The 22,604-nt window shown below is 44.4% G+C and overlaps 1 protein-coding gene across 4 annotated transcripts in view; it reads left to right on the top strand.

Annotated features, from left to right (window-relative positions):
• NDP (norrin cystine knot growth factor NDP) overlaps positions 1 to 22,604 on the top strand; it is a 146,303-nt gene that overhangs the window by 73,560 nt on the left and 50,139 nt on the right. The gene's annotated exons all lie outside the window — the stretch shown is intronic.

Raw genomic sequence — 22,604 nt, 5'->3', positions numbered from 1 at the left:
TAGGCATAAAGTGTCATTGATCCTCAATTAGTTCCCATTGTAAAAAATGTGTACTGAGAGATTTACATTTTTATATTAGATCCTTCTGTATAGAATATTCGAGTCTACTACTATAATCTATGTAGAAAAAGAAAGGGTATGCCAATGTATACCACAACGACATAAATGTGAGGGCCTACAGATTAGTTACGCATATGGAGTCCCTTTAATAAAAGAATATCTTTATATTATTGAACCAGCATAATGAAGATAAGAAAAAGTTACACTCACCGGTCTGTAGATGTGCTTGAGAAAACTTAATTTCATAAAAGCAAATACATGTGCAGCAGGTTAGGCTCAGCTTCGCTGACTATAACCAGCTGCACATGTATTTGCTTTTATGAAATGAAGTTTTCTCAAGTATATCTACAGACCGGTGAGTGCAACTTTTTCTCATCTTCATTATGCTGGTTTCATGGACTTTACACCATGCACCCCTGTAGAGACAGGTGATTTAGTCCACTGTGATTTAGTGCAGCTGCAGAAGGACTAGCTGTGCCAGACTTATTTACCTGTATTATAGTCTTTATATTATGGGCTGTTGTCAAACTGGTGCTAGCACTCTACACATATAAAGTTTAGCATTAGTATAAATTTATTTTAAAAAAACATCACAGGTAAGATTTCTTCAAGGCATTTTTTAATTCTATTTAACATGAGTTAGATAGTTCTTCACTTAAATACTTAAACTCTAAACTGAGTTCACCTATCACATTCAATAAATTATTTACCTATTTTATCAAACGCTTAAAAGTTTCAAAGATAGACAGAAACAGAACAAATCCCATCAAAGTCTCTTTACACTAAAGAAAAATTTTTACAGATTAATTCGGGGGAGACTATTGCATGCTGTGTTTGAAGCACAGCCCAGTTAAGGGTGTAAAGCCAAAATTCCAGCTGGTAGACAGCTATTTAAATCTTATTACATTTAATCAATACAAGCCTGAATTCTGGCAACAGTAGATCTGATCTATCCTCAGGGAAAACAGCAGATTATGGAATGATTGATAGCTGTCCACATTACGTTTCATAGCAAAGAAAACTATCTCATGCTATGACATTGTTCAAAAGCAGCAAAAATGCCAAGACACACTCAATAAAACCTTCCATCTAAGAGAGTAAGTCCTTTAGCAAACAGAAAAATGATAATGTTTATATTTGCCAAGTGATAATATGTATTTACATTAAATAATAGACTTCATGCTAAAGTTAAAGGGAATGTGTCATCAGAAACGACCTATTGTTTGCATCAAGTTTTTTTTTCTAATTTTACTATGTATATTTTAAAATAACCCTGAAATCTTGCAGTTTTTTTATTTATTTTTTTATTATGGTTTAAAAGCCTCCTTATAAAATGATTCTTTTCTAGAGAGATTACTTTTCAGCAGTCTCCTCACTTTCATCACAGATAGGATTATAGAAACATAGAAACATAGAAGGTATCGGCAGATAAGAACCATTTGGCCCATCTGGTTTGCCCAATATCCTGACTACTATGAATAGTCCCTGGCCCTATCTTATATGAAGGATAGCCTTATGCTTTTCCCATGCATGCTTAAAGGGGTAATCCCGTGGAAAACTTTTTTTTTTTATCAACTGGTGCCAGAAAGTTAAACAGATTTGTAAATCACTTCTATTAAAAAATCTTAATCCTTCCAGTTCTTTTTAGGGGCTGTATACTAAAGAGAAATCCAAAAAAGAAATGCATTTCCTCTACTGTCCATTTTAGGAACTGTCCAGAGCAACATATGTTTGCTATGGGGATTTTCCCCAGCTCTGGACAGTTCCTAAAATGGACAGCAGAGGTCAACAGAGAGCACTGTGGTCATGACATCAGAGGAAATGCATTTCTTTTTTTGATTTCTCTTTAGTATGCAGCCCCTAAAAAGTACTGGAAGGATTAAGATTTTTTTAATAGAAGTGATTTACAAATCTGTTTAACTTTCTGGCACCAGTTGATTTAAAAAAAAAAAAGGTTTCCACGGGAGTACCCCTTTAAACTCCTTCACTGTATTTGTAGCTACCACTTCTGCTGGAAGGCTATTCCATGCATCCACTACTCTCTTAGTAAAGTAATACTTCCTGATATTACTACTTAAACCTTTGCCCCTCTTATATAAAACTGTGATCTGTTGTGATAGTGTTTCTTCTTTATAATATACCCTTCTCCTTTAACTGTGTTGATTCTCTTTATGTATTTTAATGTTTCTATCATATTCCCTCTGTCTCATCTTTCTTCCAAACTATTACAGGGAAATGAGATCCCACTATATTGATAAGATGAATTAACATAAAAAAAATGATGGTCAGAGCATGTCTTGAAAATCCCCCATAGAAGTCAATAGTTCTATTTTTCTACGTCCATGAGGCTTGCTATAAAGCACATTTAAAATACTGTTATAAGTATCTCAGGCAAGATGGTTGTCCCAATAATAATGCACTATAATAAAGCAGAAATTACCATCAGTATAGAAACAAATTAATAGAAAAGAACATATCTCAGTATCAGGTTCTAATGAGGAAAAAAAAACTGGGAGATACAGTGGGGCGAAAAAGTATTTAGTCAGCCAACAATTGTGCAAGTTGTCCCACTTAGAAAGATGATAGAGGCCTGTAATTTTCATCATAGGTATACCTCAACTATGAGGGACATAATGAGAAAATCCATAAAATTACATTGTCTAATTTTTAAAGAATTTATTTGCAAATTATGGTGGAAAATAAGTATTTGCCCACCTACAAACAAGCAAGATTTCTTGCTCTCACAGACCTGTAACTTTTTCTTTAATAGTCTCCTCTGTCCTCCACTCATTACCTGTATTCATGGCTCCTGGTTGAACTTGTTATCAGTATAAAAGACACCTGTCCACAACCTCAAACAGTCACACTCCAAATTCCTCTATGGCCAAGACCAAAGAGCTGTCAAAGGACACAAGAAACAAAATTGTAGACCTGCACCAGACTGGGCACACTGAATCTGCAATAGGCAAACAGCTTGGTGTGAAGAAATCAACTGTGGGAACAATTATTAGGAAATGCAAGAAATATGAGACCACTCATAATCTCCCTCGATCTGGGGCTCCACGCAAGATCTCACCCCGTGGTGTCAAAATGATCACAAGAACGGAGAGCAAAAATCCCAGAACCACACGGGGGACCTAGTGAATGACCTGCAGAGAGCTGGGACCAAAGTTAGAAAGGCTACCATCAGTAACACACTACGCCACCAGGGACTCAAATCATGCAGCGCCAGACGTGTCCCCCTGCTTAAGCCAGTACATGTCCCGGCCCATCTGAAGTTTGCTAGAGAGCATTTGGATGATCCAGAAGAATACTGGGAGAATGTCATATGGTTAGATGAAACCAAAGTGGAACATTTTGGTCAAAGCTCAACTCGTCATGTTTGTCGGAGAAAGAATGCTGAGTTGAATCCAAAGAACACCATACCTACTGTGAAACATGGGGGTGGAAACATCATGCTTTGGGGCTGTTTTTTTTTTTTTTTTTTTTTATTAAAGTAAAGCTTTATTAAGGTTTTCTTCAATAATAACCGGAAAGGAAGGAACATATCAGCACAATAAATTGCTAGAATGGAACAACTCCCTAGTGTGAACAGGGACCAGCACTTACAGCAAGGGTAACATAATAATATTGAAATTATGGCGGTACTTTGCTGTTAGGTGCGAATCAGTTGTTTATCCAATAACACGGGTTGCAGAGAGTCTGTCTAAGCAGGTGGACCGATACCCGGGACAGGGGGGAAGGGAAGGGAAGAGGGTGTAAGTGAAGGGGGAGGGAGGGAATGGGAAAGGAAGGGATAGGGAAGAGAGAGGAAAAAGGGGGAAGGAAGGGGAGGGGAGGCTGAGGGAGGAGAGGGGGTCCAAAGGAAGAAAAGGTAGGTACAGGTTAGAAAAGAGGAGAGAGGAAAGTAGAGAGGTAGAGAGAAATGATGAAGAACAGAGCAAATAGCAAGTACCAACCACGGTGTTCGGAAGCATGGCGGACCCAACACAACAGTCAAGCTGACAGCTAAAGACAAGGGTATGTGTCTGAGCGAAGTCAGGTCTAAGTAAGGAGAACAAATACCATCATGTGGCATGTAGGGCCCTATACTCATCCGAAAAGAGGAAGGTCATCCATGGGCTCCACACACTCACATGTTTATCCATTTGATTCTTGGAGTCTGTTAGCAGTTCCTCCATTCTATGAACATGGGTAAGTTCTTGAAGCCAGGAGGAGAAGGAGGGAGGGGAGGTAGACTTCCAACATCTAGGGATGAGCGATCTAGCAGCCATTATCATAAATCTAACAAGACATATACGCCAACCTAGTACTGAGGGGGGGGGAGGATGAACAGAAGTAAGATAGCGGGATTTCTATCTAAGCGTATTGATGTCAATCTATGGATAAAGTCAAGGACCTGGGTCCAAAAAGAGTCTGGCAATGGGCACAACAACCAGATCTGGCACATGGAACCACCTGGACTCCCACATCTCCAGCAGGAATCAGGAAGACCTGGGTAGAATTTGGACAAGAGGGTTGGCACTCTATACCACCTAGTCAAGATCTTGTAATTATTTTCCTGAGACCTGTAGGAAACCAAGGTTTTGTGGCAAAATTGGACAGCCTTCCTCCATTCCCCTTCTGAGAAAAACGTGTTTAGTACCTTTTCCCATCTGATACGGAATGGTAAAGGATCATCAAGGGATGAATCCAGAAGAAGGGCGTACAAGGTGCTCACAGAGTGATGCACTTGTGTAATAGAGAGACAGAACCTCTCAAAAGGGATAGGAGGATGGGGTAGGAGCAAGGAGTCCCTGGCAGTCAAATAGTAGTGGCATAGCTGAGAATGTTGAAGAATGTGAGACATCATCACAGGTGAGGTCGTTATGATGTTATCCAGGGACTTCAATCCTGTCGGGGACAGGAATTTGGTAATGAATGCTCCATCCACCTTAGATAGGTCCAAGAAGGAATGGATAGTCAGAGCAGAGGAGAAATCTGGGTTCCCTATTAGTGGTGTTAGGGGGTTGCCAGGAGTGAGCAGGGGAGCACCTGACAGGAGAAAAACAATGGATGTGGGCAATGGAGGCAGTAATCGGAGGTAGAGAGGAATAGAGAGAGGATGTTAGGGCTGTTTTTGGAAGCCATAGCACCGTTCTGTGATCAATGGATGATAGATTGTGGTCCAAAGCTATCCACTGTTTAGTTTGTGTGGGCACACAACAGTCAAGCACTCTAGCAAAAACCGCTGCCATGTAATAAAGGTGGCAGTCAGGAAGACCCAGTCCCCCCTCAGATTTGCATCTGGTTATAAAGCGGCGAGCTAGTCTAGGACACTTACCTGCCCAGACAAATTCAGAGAGGAGCGCAGAGAGCTTCCCAAAGAAAAACCTTGTTGGGCAAAAAGGTGCGCCAGAGAAAAGATTTAGGAGTCTTGGGAGCACATTCTTCTTTATTATGTTGATACATCCTATCCATGAGAAGTCTCTGTGCTCCCATCTGGACAGGTCTGCTTTAATGGCTTATAATAGTGGGGGGAAATTGAGACTAAAGAAATCTTTTAGATCGGCGGGGACGTGTAAGCCTAGGTATCGGAGTGAGCCCGTGCACCATCGGAAGGGATAGTTAGACCTTAACTGCTGGACTATATTGGAGGGGAGGGAAATATTTAGGGCCTCACTTTTGTCCGGGTTCCATTTATAGTTAGGGTTTGGGGCTGTGAGATTTTGAGGGAAAACCTCTTTCCATCAGCAAGGGTACTGAAGATGAAATGTGGCTGGGTCTTTCAGCATTACAATGATCCCAAACATACCGCCTGGGCAACAAAGGAGTGGCTTCGTAAGAAGCATTTCAAGGCCATGGAGTGGCCTCGCCTGTCTCCAGATCTCAACCCAATAGAAAACCTTTGGAGGGAGTGGAAAGTCCATGTTGCCCAGCGACAGCCCCAAAACATTACTGCGCTAGAGGAGATCTGCATGGAGGAATGCTCCAAAATACCAGCAACAGTGTGTGAAAACCTTGTGAAGACTTAAGAAAATGTTTGACCTCTGTCATTGCCAACAAAGGGTATATATAAGTATTGAGATGAACTTTTGTTATTGATCAAATACTTATTTTCCACCATAATTTGCAAAGAAATTCTTTAAAAAATCAGACAATGTGAGTTTATGGATTTTATTCTCATTATGTCTCTCACAGTTGAAGTATACCTATGATGGAAATTACAGGCCTCTGTCATCTTTTTAACCACTTAAGGATCAAGGGCATACCTGGACGCCCTGAGTCCGCTCCCATTCTATAACGCGGGGCTCTAATGGCCGGGACCCTTGGTTAATAGCGCGCTGCACTGATGGCTATTAACCCTTTAGACACAGTGTTCAAAGTTGATCGCCGCATCTAAAGTGAAAGTAAACTACTCCCAGCTAGCTCAGTCGGCTGTTCGGGACCGCTGCAGCAAAATTGTGGCATCCTGAACAGCTGGAGCACACAAGGAGGACCCCTACCTTCCTTCTGTGTGTCCGATCGCTGAATGACTGCTCAGTGCCTGAGATCCAGGCATGAGCAGTCAAGTGGCAGAATCATTGATCATCCTATGGGTTAACAATGATCAATGCAAAAAGATCAGTGTGTGCAGTGTTATAGCCCCCTATGGGGGCTATAACATTGCAAAAAAAAAAAAAGTGGAAATAAAGTTAATAAAGATCATTTAACCCCTCCCCTAATAAAAGTTTGAATCACCCCCTTTTACCATAAAAAACAAAAACAAAAAAACTAAACTGTGTAAATAAAAATAAACATATGTTGTATCACCGTGTGCGGAACTGTCCGAATTATAAAAATATATCATTAATTAAACCGCACGGTCAATAACGTACGCGCAAAAAAATTCCAAAGTCCAAAATAGTGTATTTTTGGTAACTTTTTATATAATTAAAGAATGAATAAAAAGCCGTAGTTTCTTGGATAAAATGACTAATGTGATTACAAAGTAGAATTGGTGGAGCAAAAAATAAGCCACCATATGGATTTTTAGGGGGGAATTGAAAGAGTTATGATTTTTTAACCCCTTAAGGACCCGGGGTTTTTCCGTTTTTGCATTTTCGTTTTTTCCTACTTACCTTTAAAAAATCATAACTCTTTCAATTTTTCACCTAAAAATCCATATTATGGCTTATTTTTTGCACCACCAATTCTACTTTGTAATGACGTCAGTCATTTTACCCAAAAATTTACGTTGAAACGGAAAAGAAAATCAATGTGAGACAAAATTGAAAAAAAAAAAAAAGCGGCATTTTGTAACTTTTGGGGGCTTACGTTTCTACACAGTAGATTTTTCGGTAAAAATAAAACCTCTCTATTCTGTAGGTCCATGCGGTTAAAATGATACCCTACTTATGTAGGTTTGATTTTGTCGTACTTCTGGAAAAAAATCATAACTACATGCAGGAAAAATCGTTTAAAATTGTCATGTTCTGACCCCTCTAACTTTTTTATTTTTCCGCCTATGGGGCGGTATGAGGGCTCCTTTTTTGCGCCGTGATCTGAAGTTTTTATCGGTACCATTTTTGCATTGATAGGACTTATTTTTTCATGATATAAAAAGTGACCAAAAATGCAGTATTTTGGACTTTGGAATTTTTTTGCGCGTACGCCATTGACTGTGTGGTTTAACTAAAATATATTTTTATAATTCGGACATTTCCGCACATGGCGATACCACATATGTATATTTTTATATTTATTTACACTGTTTTTTTTATGGGAAAAGGGGGGTGATTAAAACTTTTATTAGGAGAGGGGTTAAATGGTCTTTATTCACTTTTTTTTCACTTTTTTTTTGCAGTCTTATAGCTCCCATAGGGACCTATAACACTGCACACACTGATCTTTTACATTGATCAGTGGTTTCTCATAAGAAACCAGTGATCGATGATTCTGCCACTTGACTGCTCATGCCTGGATCTCTGGCACTGAGCAGTCATTCGGCGATCGGACAGCGAGGAGGCAGGTAGGGATCCTCCAACTGTCCTGTAAGCTGTTCGGGATGCCGCGATTTCGCCGCCCGAACAGCTCCCTGAGCTAACCGGCATGGTTTCACTTTAAAGTTGAACGCCGCGTCTAAAGGGTTAATAGCGCGCGGCACCGCGATCAATGTCGCGCGCTATTAGCCACGGGTCCCAGCTATGGCCCCGCGTTATAGATCGGGAGCGGACTCAGGGTGTACAGGTACGCCCTGGGTCCTTAACAGGTTAAAGGTAAGGAGGAAAAAAGGAAAGTGCAAAAAATGGAAAACCCCCTGGTCCTTAAGGGGTTCAGTGGGAGAACTTGCACAATTGGTGGCTGACTAAATACTTTTTTTCCCCACTGTACATTCTCTCACACTAAATGAAAAGTATCTTTTTTCTACAAAATTACATTCACAAAATGAAAATCACAACTTCAAAGTTCTCTATCCTGTAGCCCATTTAATGGCCATTGTATCCACAATTACGTTTGCCATGCATCTCTATGGGAGAGATGGAACGCTGTACACTGCTTTGTGTGGTGGTCAACACGCATCCATTCACGAGTAGAGTCAGGGCGCTGTAGGGAGATCGCAGGGGGGTCCATCGGTCGGACCCTCTTTGATCAGGGGCAGGGGATACATTTCCCTAGCCCGGAGTATTCCTTTAACAACTTGATGCAGACAGTAGTACAAATAAGTACTGTATAGTCTGCAGCTAGTGCATACTTTGCTAGTGGCAAGAAAACCACAACAGCCTTGTGACGGAAGTCTAACCACTTGTAACTGTAAGACTTGAGTTTATGCATAGGTGAAACAACCTTGTCTTGTTAGAGCCAAGATAGGCAGGTATTTACATTCTGGTTTATTGTGTGTGCTACATGCTACATTTTATGTTTATTTTGGACTAAAAAAGCCAACTCTGAGCATACACACATAAACTGTGTCTCCTACCTGAAGTACCCAGCAGTTGCCTACAACCAGAACTGACTACTACAATATCTGACCCATATATGCAATCCGGCAGAGTTAAATTGAGACTACATAAATGTAAAAAATCAACAAGAGGTCTGCAAATACTTCACACAACTTTTATGTTTGAATGTATGCTTTTATGTATTTTACATCTTTGCTTCAAAAGTCTTGGCAAAGATTACTATTTATATTCATATGTTTCTAATTTTAACATAGCTTCTTAACACATCAATAGTGAGGAAGTGCCAACGGGCAAGGATCATGTACGATCTTGTTTCTATGTTGGACCAGTTTTTGACCCAGGGTTTTGTGGTAGTGTTTGTTTCATTCATATGCTCACCCATATTGTTCTCTCAGATTCCAAAGTTGCATTTTTGCCAAGAGTTAATAAAAAACAGTTTATGGGTTTTGAGAAACATATGGGGTAAATAAAAATATAAATTATATTATGCTGTACAAGGGATTTGGTACTAAGCAGAATGTGTTTGAGTGTAGCATTTTCCACAGTCATTTAGTCCTGTAAGGACATATAAACACATATATTTGCTTTTTAGAATTTCATACTGTGTCAAATTGATACAACCATAGTCAAAAGTGTTTTTTCACTTTAACAATGCTAATTGACAGAACAATAATTGCAGCCACAATTCATGAATTGCACCCCAGTGGTAAGTATAGAAATTACAGATGGGATACACAGCACTTAAAGGGGTTTTCCAGGAAAAAACTTATTTTTATATATATATAATATATATATATATATATATATATATATATATATATATATATATATATATATATATCAACTGGCTCCAGAAAGTTAAACAGATTTGTAAATTACTTCTATTAAAAAATCTTAATCCTTTCAATACTTAGTAGCTTCGGAAGTTAAGGTTGTTCTTTTCTGTCTAAGTGCTCTTTGATGACACCTGTCTCGGGAAATGCCCAGTTTAGAAGCAAAACCCAATAGAAAACCTCTTCTAAACTGGGCGTTTCCCGAGACAGGTGTCATCAGAGAGGATTTAGACAGAAAAGAACAACCTTAACTTCAGAAGCTCATAAGTACTGAAAGGATTAAGATTTTTTAATAGAAGTAATTTACAAATCTGTTTAACTTTCTGGATCCAGTTGATATTTATAAAAAAGTTTTTTCCTGGAATACCCCTTTAACATTTAATATAACGCCAATAAAATTAGGGAAACCCCACAAACACAAATAACGAAAAAAACACTTCCACGGTGGACAGTGAGTTCCACCCTTAGAAAATGCCAACAGGCCCGAGGATGAAGCAAATCAAAGATTTCCTTAGCAATCACTTGCACATCAGATCAATGGAGGTCGAAAAATTAAAGGAATGGTCAGGTATACGTATATGGAATAACACGGGAGGCAATTGCTCCAACTGCGCGTGACAATGACCCTAGTAACCCCTAACCAGGGAGATATGGTGAGACTATCTCTGCTCCCACAGGGACTGTCATAGCACTTGCCCTAAAAAGGGCGACCCCCGTCCCGAACTACCCCTTGGTCTTACCTTCAAGCACAGACACCCTTATTGTAACAATCCAATGCGTTTCTGCCATGTACTGTGGGTTCCTCAGTGGCCTAAACAAACCGGAGTGTGCAACAGCAATATACAATAACATAACATTGATCAAGGACCAAATAATCTGCCCAATTAGACAGCTAAAAGATGGCAGGATGAGTAGAATAGACAGTAACAGGCTGACCCAATACCAGCTACACAAATGCTCATTAGCCAGACTGGTATACAGATAAACGCTGGGGTAGAACTACTATGCATGTCCTTTCTTCTTTATAAGTAGTGATGGGATATCACTGAGATCCATGCCTCTTTTCGTGATTGTTTTGGGTACATCTTGGTCATGTGCAAAAGTGATAACAGCTATAGTGCAGTTATCATAGCTCAGCTTTTTATAAAGTCAAACATCTGTGTGATCATCACATGACCAGGACAGAAAATTTAGCCCTTAAAAGCAAGCAATGAAAGTTTGTTGTCACGATGCCGGCTGGCAGGTAGTGGACCCTCTGTGCCAGAGAGGGATTGGCGTGGACCGTGCTAGTGGACCGGTTCTAAGCCACTACTGGTTTTCACCAGAGCCCGCCGCAAAGCGGGATGGTCTTGCTGCGGCGGTAGTGACCAGGTCGTATCCACTAGCAACGGCTCACCTCTCTGGCTGCTGAAGATAGGCGCGGTACAAGGGAGTAGGCAGAAGCAAGGTCGGACGTAGCAGAAGGTCGGGGCAGGCAGCAAGGATCGTAGTCAGGGGCAACGGCAGAAGGTCTGGAAACACTGGCAAGGGACACACAAGGAACGCTTTCACTGGCACTAAGGCAACAAGATCCGGCAAGGGAGTGCAAGGGAAGTGAGGTAATATAGGGAGTGCACAGGTGATAACTCTAATTGGAACCACTGCGCCAATCAGCGGCGCAGTGGCCCTTTAAATCGCAGAGACCCGGCGCGCGCGCGCCCTAGGGAGCGGGGCCGCGCGCGCCGGGACAGAACAGACGGGGAGCGAGTCAGGTAGGAGAGCCGGGGTGCGCATCGCGAGCGGGCGCTACCCGCATCGCGAATCGCATCCCGGCTAGCAGCAGGATCGCAGCGCCCCGGGTCAGAGGACGTGACCGGGGCGCTGCAGCGGAGGAGGTGAAGCGAGCGCTCCGGGGAGGAGCGGGGACCCGGAGCGCTCGGCGTAACAGTACCCCCCCCCTTGGGTCTCCCCCTCTTCTTGGAGCCTGAGAACCTGAGGAGCAGACTTTTGTCAAGGATGTTGTCCTCAGGTTCCCAGGATCTCTCTTCAGGACCACAACCCTCCCAGTCTACTAAAAAAAAATTTTTTCCTCTGACCTTTTTGGCAGCCAAAATCTCCTTGACCGAGAAGACGTCCGAGGAGCCGGAAACAGGAGTGGGAGGAACAGATTTGGGAGAAAAACGGTTGAGGATGAGTGGTTTGAGAAGAGAGACGTGAAAGGCATTAGGGATACGAAGAGAAGGAGGAAGAAGAAGTTTATAAGAGACAGGATTAATTTGACACAGAATTTTGAAAGGACCAAGATAGCGTGGTCCCAACTTGTAGCTAGGGACACGGAAGCGGACATATTTAGCGGAGAGCCATACCTTGTCTCCAGGGGAAAAAACGGGGGGAGCTCTTCTTTTCTTATCCGCGAACCTCTTCATGCGTGAAGAAGCCTGTAAGAGAGAATTTTGGGTCTCTCTCCATATAATGGAAAGGTCACGAGAAATTTCATCCACAGCGGGCAGACCAGAGGGCAAGGGGGTAGGGAGGGGGGGAAGAGGGTGACGGCCGTACACCACGAAAAATGGGGATTTGGAGGAAGATTCAGAGACCCTGAAGTTATACGAGAATTCGGCCCATGGAAGGAGATCTGCCCAGTCATCCTGGCGGGAGGAAACAAAATGTCGCAAATAATCACCCAGGATCTGGTTAATTCTTTCTACTTGTCCATTGGACTGGGGATGATATGCAGAGGAAAAATTTAATTTAATCTTGAGTTGTTTACAGAGAGCTCTCCAGAATTTAGACACGAATTGGACCCCTCTATCCGAGACAATCTGCGTAGGCAACCCGTGAAGACGAAAAATGTGTACAAAAAATTGTTTAGCCAACTGAGGCGCAGAAGGAAGACCAGGAAGAGGAATGAAATGTGCCATTTTGGAGAATCGATCAACGACCACCCAAATAACGGTGTTGCCACGGGAAGGGGGTAAATCAGTAATAAAATCCATACCAATCAGAGACCAAGGCTGTTCGGGGACAGGCAGAGGATGAAGAAAACCAGCGGGCTTCTGGCGAGGAGTCTTATCCCGGGCACAGATAGTGCAGGCTCGCACAAAGTCCCCAACATCCGTCTCCAGAGTTGGCCACCAATAGAAGCGGGAGATGAGTTGCACAGATTTCTTGATGCCCGCATGACCTGCGAGATGGGAGGAGTGACCCCATTTGAGGATTCCGAGGCGTTGGCGTGGAGAAACAAAGGTCTTTCCTGGAGGAGTCTGTCTGATGGAGGCAGGAGAAGTGGAGATCAGGCAGTCAGGTGGAATGATGTGTTGCGGAGGGAGATCAACTTCTGAGGCATCCGAGGAACGAGAGAGAGCATCGGCTCTAATGTTCTTATCGGCAGGACGAAAGTGAATCTCAAAATTAAATCGGGCAAAGAACAGAGACCACCGGGCCTGGCGAGGATTCAGCCGTTGGGCCGACTGGAGGTAGGAGAGGTTCTTGTGGTCGGTGTAGATAATAACAGGAAATCTTGATCCCTCCAGCAGATGCCTCCATTCCTCAAGTGCTAATTTAATGGCTAGAAGTTCTCGATCCCCGATGGAGTAGTTCCTCTCCGCTGGAGAGAAGGTCCTAGAGAAAAAAACACAAGTGACAGCATGCCCGGAAGGATTTTTTTGTAGAAGAACAGCTCCAGCTCCTACTGAGGAGGCATCAACCTCCAATAGGAAGGGTTTGGAAGGGTCAGGTCTGGAGAGCACGGGAGCCGAAGAAAAGGCAGACTTGAGTTGTTTAAAGGAGTCTTCTGCTTGAGGAGGCCAGGACTTGGGATCAGCATTTTTCTTGGTTAAAGCCACGATAGGAGCCACAATGGTAGAAAAATGTGGAATAAATTGCCTGTAATAATTGGCGAACCCCAAAAAGCGTTGGATAGCACGGAGTCCGGAGGGGCGTGGCCAATTTAAGACGGCAGAGAGTTTGTCTGGATCCATCTGTAGTCCCTGGCCAGAGACCAAATATCCTAGAAAAGGAAGAGATTGGCATTCAAACAGACATTTCTCAATTTTGGCATAGAGTTGGTTGTCACGAAGTCTCTGAAGAACCATACGGACATGCCGGCGGTGTTCCTCTAGATTGGCAGAAAAAATCAGGATATCGTCCAGATACACCACAACACAGGAGTATAATAGATCACGAAAAATCTCATTGACAAAGTCTTGGAAGACGGCAGGGGCATTGCACAGTCCAAAGGGCATGACCAGATACTCAAAGTGTCCATCTCTGGTGTTAAATGCCGTTTTCCACTCGTCCCCCTCTCTGATGCGGATGAGGTTATAGGCGCCTCTTAAGTCCAATTTAGTGAAGATGTGGGCACCTTGGAGGCGATCAAAGAGTTCAGAGATGAGGGGTAAGGGGTAGCGGTTCTTAACCGTGATTTTATTAAGACCGCGGTAGTCAATGCAAGGACGTAGGGAGCCATCTTTTTTGGAGACAAAGAAAAATCCGGCTCCGGCAGGAGAGGAGGATTTACGGATAAAGCCCCTTTTTAGATTCTCCTGGACGTATTCGGACATGGCAAGAGTCTCTGGGGCAGAGAGAGGATAAATTCTGCCCCGGGGTGGAGTAGTACCCGGGAGGAGGTCGATAGGGCAATCATAAGGCCTGTGAGGAGGTAGAGTCTCAGCTTGTTTTTTGCAGAAAACATCCGCGAAGTCCATATAGGCCTTGGGGAGACCGGTTACTGGAGGAACCACAGAGTTACGGCAAGGGTTACTGGGAACCGGTTTTAGACAGTTCTTGGAACAAGAGGACCCCCAACTCTTGATCTCCCCAGTGGACCAATCCAGGGTTGGGGAATGAAGTTGAAGCCAGGGAAGTCCAAGGAGAATCTCCGAGGTGCAATTGGGGAGGACCAAAAGTTCAATCCTCTCATGATGAGATCCGATGCTCATAAGAAGGGGCTCCGTGCGGAAACGTATGGTACAGTCCAATCTTTCATTATTTACACAATTGATGTAGAGGGGTCTGGCGAGACTGGTCACTGGGATGTTGAACCTGTTGACGAGAGAGGCCAAAATAAAATTTCCTGCAGAACCAGAGTCCAAGAAGGCCACTGTAGAGAAGGAGAAGGCAGAAGCAGACATCCGCACAGGCACAGTAAGACGTGGAGAAGCGGAGTAGACATCAAGGACTGTCTCACCTTTGTGCGGAGTCAGCGTACGTCTTTCCAGGCGGGGAGGACGGATAGGACAATCCCTCAGGAAGTGTTCGGTACTAGCACAGTACAGGCAGAGGTTCTCCATACGGCGTCGTGTCCTCTCTTGAGGTGTCAGGCGAGACCGGTCGACCTGCATAGCCTCCACGGCGGGAGGCACAGGAACAGATTGCAGGGGACCAGAGGAGAGAGGAGCCGAGGAGACGAAACGCCTCGTGCGAACAGAGTCCATATCTTGGCGGAGTTCCTGACGCCTTTCAGAAAAACGCATGTCAATGCGAGTGGCTAGGTGAATAAGTTCATGTAGATTAGCAGGAATTTCTCGTGCGGCCAGAACATCTTTAATGTTGCTGGATAGGCCTTTTTTGAAGGTCGCGCAGAGGGCCTCATTATTCCAGGACAATTCTGAAGCAAGTGTACGGAATTGTACGGCATACTCGCCAACGGAAGAATTACCCTGGACCAGGTTCAACAGGGCAGTCTCAGCAGAAGAGGCTCGGGCAGGTTCCTCAAAGACACTTCGGATTTCCGAGAAGAAGGAGTGTACTGAGGCAGTGACGGGGTCATTGCGGTCCCAGAGCGGTGTGGCCCATGACAGGGCTTTTCCGGACAGAAGACTGACTACGAAAGCCACCTTAGACCTTTCAGTGGGAAACAGGTCCGACATCATCTCCAGATGCAGGGAACATTGGGAAAGAAAGCCACGGCAAAACTTAGAGTCCCCATCAAACTTATCCGGCAAGGATAAGCGTATCCCAGGAGCGGCCACTCGCTGCGGAGGAGGTGCAGGAGCTGGCGGAGGAGATGACTGCTGAAGCTGTGGTAGCAACTGTTGTAGCATAACGGTCAGTTGAGACAGCTGTTGGCCTTGTTGCGCAATCTGTTGTGACTGCTGGGCGACCACCGTGGTGAGGTCAGCGACAACTGGCAGAGGAACTTCAGCGGGATCCATGGCCGGATCTACTGTCACGATGCCGGCTGGCAGGTAGTGGACCCTCTGTGCCAGAGAGGGATTGGCGTGGACCGTGCTAGTGGACCGGTTCTAAGCCACTACTGGTTTTCACCAGAGCCCGCCGCAAAGCGGGATGGTCTTGCTGCGGCGGTAGTGACCAGGTCGTATCCACTAGCAACGGCTCACCTCTCTGGCTGCTGAAGATAGGCGCGGTACAAGGGAGTAGGCAGAAGCAAGGTCGGACGTAGCAGAAGGTCGGGGCAGGCAGCAAGGATCGTAGTCAGGGGCAACGGCAGAAGGTCTGGAAACACTGGCAAGGGACACACAAGGAACGCTTTCACTGGCACTAAGGCAACAAGATCCGGCAAGGGAGTGCAAGGGAAGTGAGGTAATATAGGGAGTGCACAGGTGATAACTCTAATTGGAACCACTGCGCCAATCAGCGGCGCAGTGGCCCTTTAAATCGCAGAGACCCGGCGCGCGCGCGCCCTAGGGAGCGGGGCCGCGCGCGCCGGGACAGAACAGACGGGGAGCGAGTCAGGTAGGAGAGCCGGGGTGCGCATCGCGAGCGGGCGCTACCCGCATCGCGAATCGCATCCCGGCTAGCAGCAGGATCGCAGCGCCCCGGGTCAGAGGACGTGACCGGGGCGCTGCAGCGGAGGAGGTGAAGCGAGCGCTCCGGGGAGGAGCGGGGACCCGGAGCGCTCGGCGTAACATTTGTGTTGAGTGTAAGCAGAGATTTTCAAAACTTATAAGTTATGAATACAGATGATATTGAAAAACTGTATAACGGTTTTATTATGTAATGAATAATGTTTATTTGCTGTAAGAGTATATTAACATATGGTAGATTTGTTTCCAAAGTTTCTGCAATGCTCCCATAGATCTAAAGGCATGTGAATGCTACAGTAACAACATCATTCAGATGAATGTTAAATATCTTTAGTTACAGAGATTTCTACAGTCCTGCAATTTGTAAATATACTCCAACATTTTGTTAAAGGGGTTTCCATGTAAATGATGAGCTTTAGTATGTGCCTTCTTGCATTAAAACGATAAAAGTCTGCATGCTTACCTCCCTTGCCCCCTGGCACTGCAGCTGTCAGATCTTTCAGTCTGCGTCCTGCTCTTCTGTCAGCCAATCACAGAGCTGAGCAGGGGAATGAGGCGTCACCGAAAACTGGAAAAACAGGAGTGCAGTATGTACATACTCCTGCATTAAAATAATAAAAGTTGGCATTCTTACCTCCCTTGCTCCCCCATCACAGCAGCTGTCAGAAAGATCTGACAGCTGCTGTGTTGGGGGAGCAAGGGAGGTAAGTATGTCAACTTTTATTATTTTAATGTAGGAGTAGGTACATACTAAACTTTGATATTTCCCTGGAATAGCCCTATAAATATTTCTACCGTTTCTTTTTTGTGAGGATTTTTGGGTTTCTCATCAGTTGGAGAAAGTAATGATATATCTTTGCGTACTGTAGATCTGCATAATCTGCAGTTCTATCCTTTCCATAATTGAAATATAATCCATTTTGTAAATATGTAAAAGAGGTTCAACTGTTCAGGGGGTATTCCACAGTGTGTCAAGAGACCAGGCCAATCCAGTCCATGTACCACTTATCTTATTTACAGTCATGCTCTCCTGCTGACAGCTTCACTTTAAAGGTACATTCCCACATCCATAATCTGCTGGAGGTTTTCTGCTGAAGAAAATGTGCAGCAGATTATGTGTGTTTGAACACGCCCTAAATAGCGGAGGCTTCCTCTCTGCTGTACTCCCATGCTCTATATTCCTTTTTAGTGTTTACCTGAATTTGCACTCACCACCATGTCTAGAATCATAGACCAAGTAATAATGCAGTAGTAAAATATAATATATGTAGAATATCCACAGCACAAAATAAAACATGGATGTGTCCCATGTGATGCAGTTTAGAAAAATAAATGTCAGAGCAGAAAATTGTAGGAAAGCGCTCTAATCCACTACCAAGTACTTACTATATCACAAGAAAAATTGCATAAATGTTTAAAACACCAATTTGGATGGGTCCTCTACAATACACCTAGGAGCCAGGTTTGTCTCAAAAGGAATGGCAAGGAGTCCAGTGCTTCTCAGTTATCCACTTAGAGGGAGGGCGCCAGGTATTCCAGATCCAGTGATCGTGGTCCGTGTGGGCAAGGATTATGGTCAAAAGAAAAAACATAAACCAGCGCTCAGAGAAGACCGTTTGCAAGGAACATTAATTATTCTTTTTGGGAAATAAGGAGGCCAATTCAATAAGCACTCACTTCACTAGGGGAAAACTGGAGATAGGCATAATACCCAAAACCAGATTCCCCCTGAGTCCAGGACACTTTCAAGCAATGTTCCCCAAGCTCATACCAAACAGATGCCACTGGGTATCTTCATATCTTTTTTTATTTTTGCGACGCGTTTCCAAGGTACAGAATCACACCTTCTTCATCAGGCTACAGAGTAGCCTGATGAAAAAGGTGTGATTCTGTACCTTGGAAACGCGTCGCAAAAATGAGGTACGGTAAGGTCCGAATTTAATTGCGGCAAATTGCTATTAAAAAATGGCTATTTCTGGCCTACATAGAGGCTCAATAGGGGTGTAGAACACTTTGCCTTGTCCTAACACGCATATGGAGTGTGCTGTGTTAGTGAAATAATACTGTTATTCAGTATGACATGCAGATTACAGGCATCGCTATTAGAATCACTGCTGCAGAGCATCTGAATGTGGCAGATTTTTTATGTAATTTTTATTTTATTTAATTTGAATTAATTAAAATTTTTTGATTACCCATTTTGGTGAGCATCGAGCTGATGGTCCTCCGCCAGGCAAGATGCCACCTGTTCCCACCCCTGCCTCTCAGAGCCCCCCTGACTGTGAAAGTGCAAATGTTTCATTTAATCAGTTATGGTTCATTGTAATTGCTCCAAGCTGTTTCATTGGATTCTTGTGATAATTCCACAGTTAATATGACGGCGATGACCATAGAGCCTCAGTCTTTAAAAGATTACTTTGATTTTTTTAAATTTAAGATTTATGTTAGATTCCCAAGTTTAATGTCCCGCTGTTTACTTTGAACTAATACTGTATGACCACAAAACCCAATCTAACAAGGAGTCACATGGTGGCACAATGACAGAGCCTAGAGGTGGCAGCAGCATGAGGAGGCCATAATCTGGCAGAATGACACAGCCTGGAATCGGCAGCAGCAAGAGGAGATCATATAGTGGCTGAATGACACAGCCTGCAGTTGGCGGCAGCTTGAGGAGACCATAGGGCCTCACAATCCCTAAGATTAAAAGATTAATTTTCAAATGTAACTTGAAGATTTATGGTAGCTAGTGCTACCATAAATTCTTTTAGGAAATGTTCCAGCAGCATGAGTAGACCATATAGTGGCTGAATGACACAGCCTGCAGCTGGCAGCAGAATGAGGAGACAATAGGGCTTCACAATCCCTAAGATTAAAAGATGAGTTTTTACAGCCTGGAGGTGGCAGAAGCATGAGGAGACAATATCGTGGCTGAATGGCACAGCCTGGAGTTGGTGGCAGCATGAGGAGAACATATAGTGGCTGAATGACACAGCATGGAGGTGGGGGCAGCATGAGGAGATCATATAGTGGCTGAATGGCACAGCCTGGAGTTGGTGGCACCATGAGGTGAACATATAGTGGCTGAATGACACAGCGGGGAGGTGGCGGCCGCATGAGGAGACCATATAGTGGCTGAATGGCAAAGCCTGGAGTTGGTGGCAGCATGAGGAGACCATATAGTGGCTGAATGGCACAGCCTGGAGTTGGCAGCAGCATGAGGAGAACAAATAGTGGCTGAATGGCAACCAGATTGCCATGCAGGGCGCATAGCTCAGCCTTCCTTGTCGCAGCGCAGACAAGATGTTCTTCATGTTGTCAGTCACCATGGTTCCCATTTCCAGTTTTCGTGGAGTAAGCCATGCTCCCCTGTGTGACTCTGTTCGCCTAGGCAAGCCATGTTAGGAACAGCGTGACACCGCTATGCCCTGCATACATGGTATTCTGAAGGGACACTGAGACTTGTCCGTGCAGTGAAGGCTAAGGACACGGTGGAGGAAGGGGAGGCGGAGTCGCAAACTGTCACAGGATCTGTCATGGCCTGAGAGCGTGGAGGAGGAAGTGGCGTGACCTGTCCAAGTTAGTGTTGTGGCGGTGCGGGAACCACATTCACCCAGTGGGCCGTGAAGGACATGTATTTTCCCTGACCATAGTTACAGCTCCAGACGTTGGCGCTGTCGTTCACATTGGTAGACACCGACAGGCTCAAGGACTGGCCCACCTACTGTTCCGCAAAATTGTGCAGGGCTGATACTGCCTTCTTCAAAAAGAAATTATGGCTTGGGACTCTCCACCTTGACTCAGCGCAAGCCATCAGTTCTCTGAAAGGTGCAGAGTCCACCACTTGAAAAGGGAGGGACAGCAGCACCAGCAAATTGGACAGGAGCATATTCAGCTCCTGTGCCATTTGATGAGTGGGCGCATACTGTTCTCTCTTAAATGACGATGGATTGCTGGAGGAATGACTGACTCGAAGTAGGAGGAGCAGGAGCATCTGGAGCGACAAAAGGAGGGTATGACACACAGCTCCCTTCGGCTGAGGTGCTGGAGCCTTGGCTGGCTGAAAGAGGGAGTGGCATGCCACTGGATGATGCAGCAGGCTGGACGACCACATCGGAGCCACGGTTCTCCCAGGCCGCTTTATGGTGGCACAGCATATGTTGACGAAGGGCCATGGTGCCAACATTGGGACTCTGGCCACACTTCACCTTCTGCCGACACATCTTGCAAGTGTCTGCACGTCACTGATGTCCTCCTTAGGTTCCTCAACAGTGTCTGCTTCAGGACCCTGAACCCTGGCAACACCGACTCTCTTCATCAATACTTGCCCGCCTAGCGGAGGATGCAGCAGATGTCTCCTCCACTTCTTGGCTGGACAGTAGCTGCTGACTGTCCTCTATTAGATTGTCCTCACTGAATAGTGGAGCTGAATCTACAGCATAAGATACTTCTGTAGGGGAGGGAACAGCATAAGACAGAGGCAATGGGAGGACAGGGACTGCTCCATGCCAACTGAGGGTTGTGTCTGAGGAAACCATCAAATTTTGACTGGGGGTATCAGATGTCACTTGTGATGTAGTGGGTGACCGTGTTAACCAATCAATAACGGCAGATGGGTTGCTGGTTGAGACACGGCCGCTAGCTGATACCGGGAGAACACTTAGATGTACGTATGTGGTATGCACATATGAGGGCAGAAAAATACACTACAGTACGCTTATAAAAGTATGTTTACAACACCAGCCGGTGAGTACTTTTGGCTGTCCTTTCACAGTATCTAGGCCCTGAAGACTTTATCAGGAAAAAATTGTACAACACTTAGATGTACGAATGCGGTATGCACTTATGAGGGTAAAAAAATGTGTTACAATACACTTAAAAAAGGTTTTTGTGCACAACACCAGCAGTAGACACCAGTGCTGCAGCACACAGTCGCTATGTAGTACAGCCAAAAATGCACTTTCTCAATCTCACTCCCTTCCCTATCAGTACTTCTAGGCAGGATTTGTGCTTTAGCTGAATCGCTGCTGTTCTTCTGTGCAACACACTGTTCTCTGATCCTCTCAATAATAGAACACTGTAGACAGTGACTGGGAGGTGGATTGCTGCAGTAAGAATGCCTGTCTGTGAAAAACAAACTGCTCTCCGTCCAACAGAACGCTGACTTAACGAGGAGGAAAATCGCTGCTGGAACAAGCTTTTCTGTGTAACACACAGGGCTGTCTGTCCCTATCAATCTCTCTGCAGTGTAAGGATGAAATGACTAGCCACAATATAGCTGCCGATTATTCAGGGCTGTGACATTACAGGGGTGACTGGCTGGTGATAGGCTGCATCCTGCATGTATTTCAGGGTCACCCGGCTTACCATTGTGCCCGCCTTCCCAGGATTCCTTGCCCCATGTCCTCACATGTGGATCTGCCATTTTAGATGCCCTGGAGCCTGGACCGCACTAAATGGAGTTTAATGAAGCAATTTGCGCGATAGAATCATGGTGATATTCGCATTCGTTGCAAATCGAATTTTTCCTGAAATTCGTAACAAATTCGGATTCGTCAGATTCGATTCGCTCATCTCTAGTTCCAGTACTTATGAGCTGATGTATACTACAGAGAAAGTTGTATTTTTTCTTGAGTTCTTTCCAGTCTGACCACAGTGCTCTCTGCTGACACCTCTGTCCATGTTAGGAACTGTCCAGTAAAAGCAAATCTCAATAGCAAACCTCTCCTGCTTTGGGCAGTTCCTGATACGGACAGAAGTGTCAGCAGAGAGCACTGTGGTCAAACTTAAATGAACTCCAGAAAGAAATTCAACTTTCTCTGTAGTATATAGCAGCTGATAAGTACTGGAAGGATTAATATTTTTAATTAGAAGTAATTTACAGATCTGTTTAACTTTCTGGCACCAGTTCATTTGAAAAAAAAATTTTACACCGGAGTACCCCTTTCAAGGTTATTGGATTTATATTATTGTAAGTAGTATAAACATTACCAGAAAACTTTAGACACATCCGAATAAATGTTGGTTTCACTTCATTTGGAGACATT

Source organism: Hyla sarda, chromosome 2, assembly GCF_029499605.1.
Source record: "Hyla sarda isolate aHylSar1 chromosome 2, aHylSar1.hap1, whole genome shotgun sequence".
Classification (NCBI taxonomy): domain Eukaryota; kingdom Metazoa; phylum Chordata; class Amphibia; order Anura; family Hylidae; genus Hyla; species Hyla sarda.
This window is presented reverse-complemented; position numbering and strand designations above follow the sequence as displayed.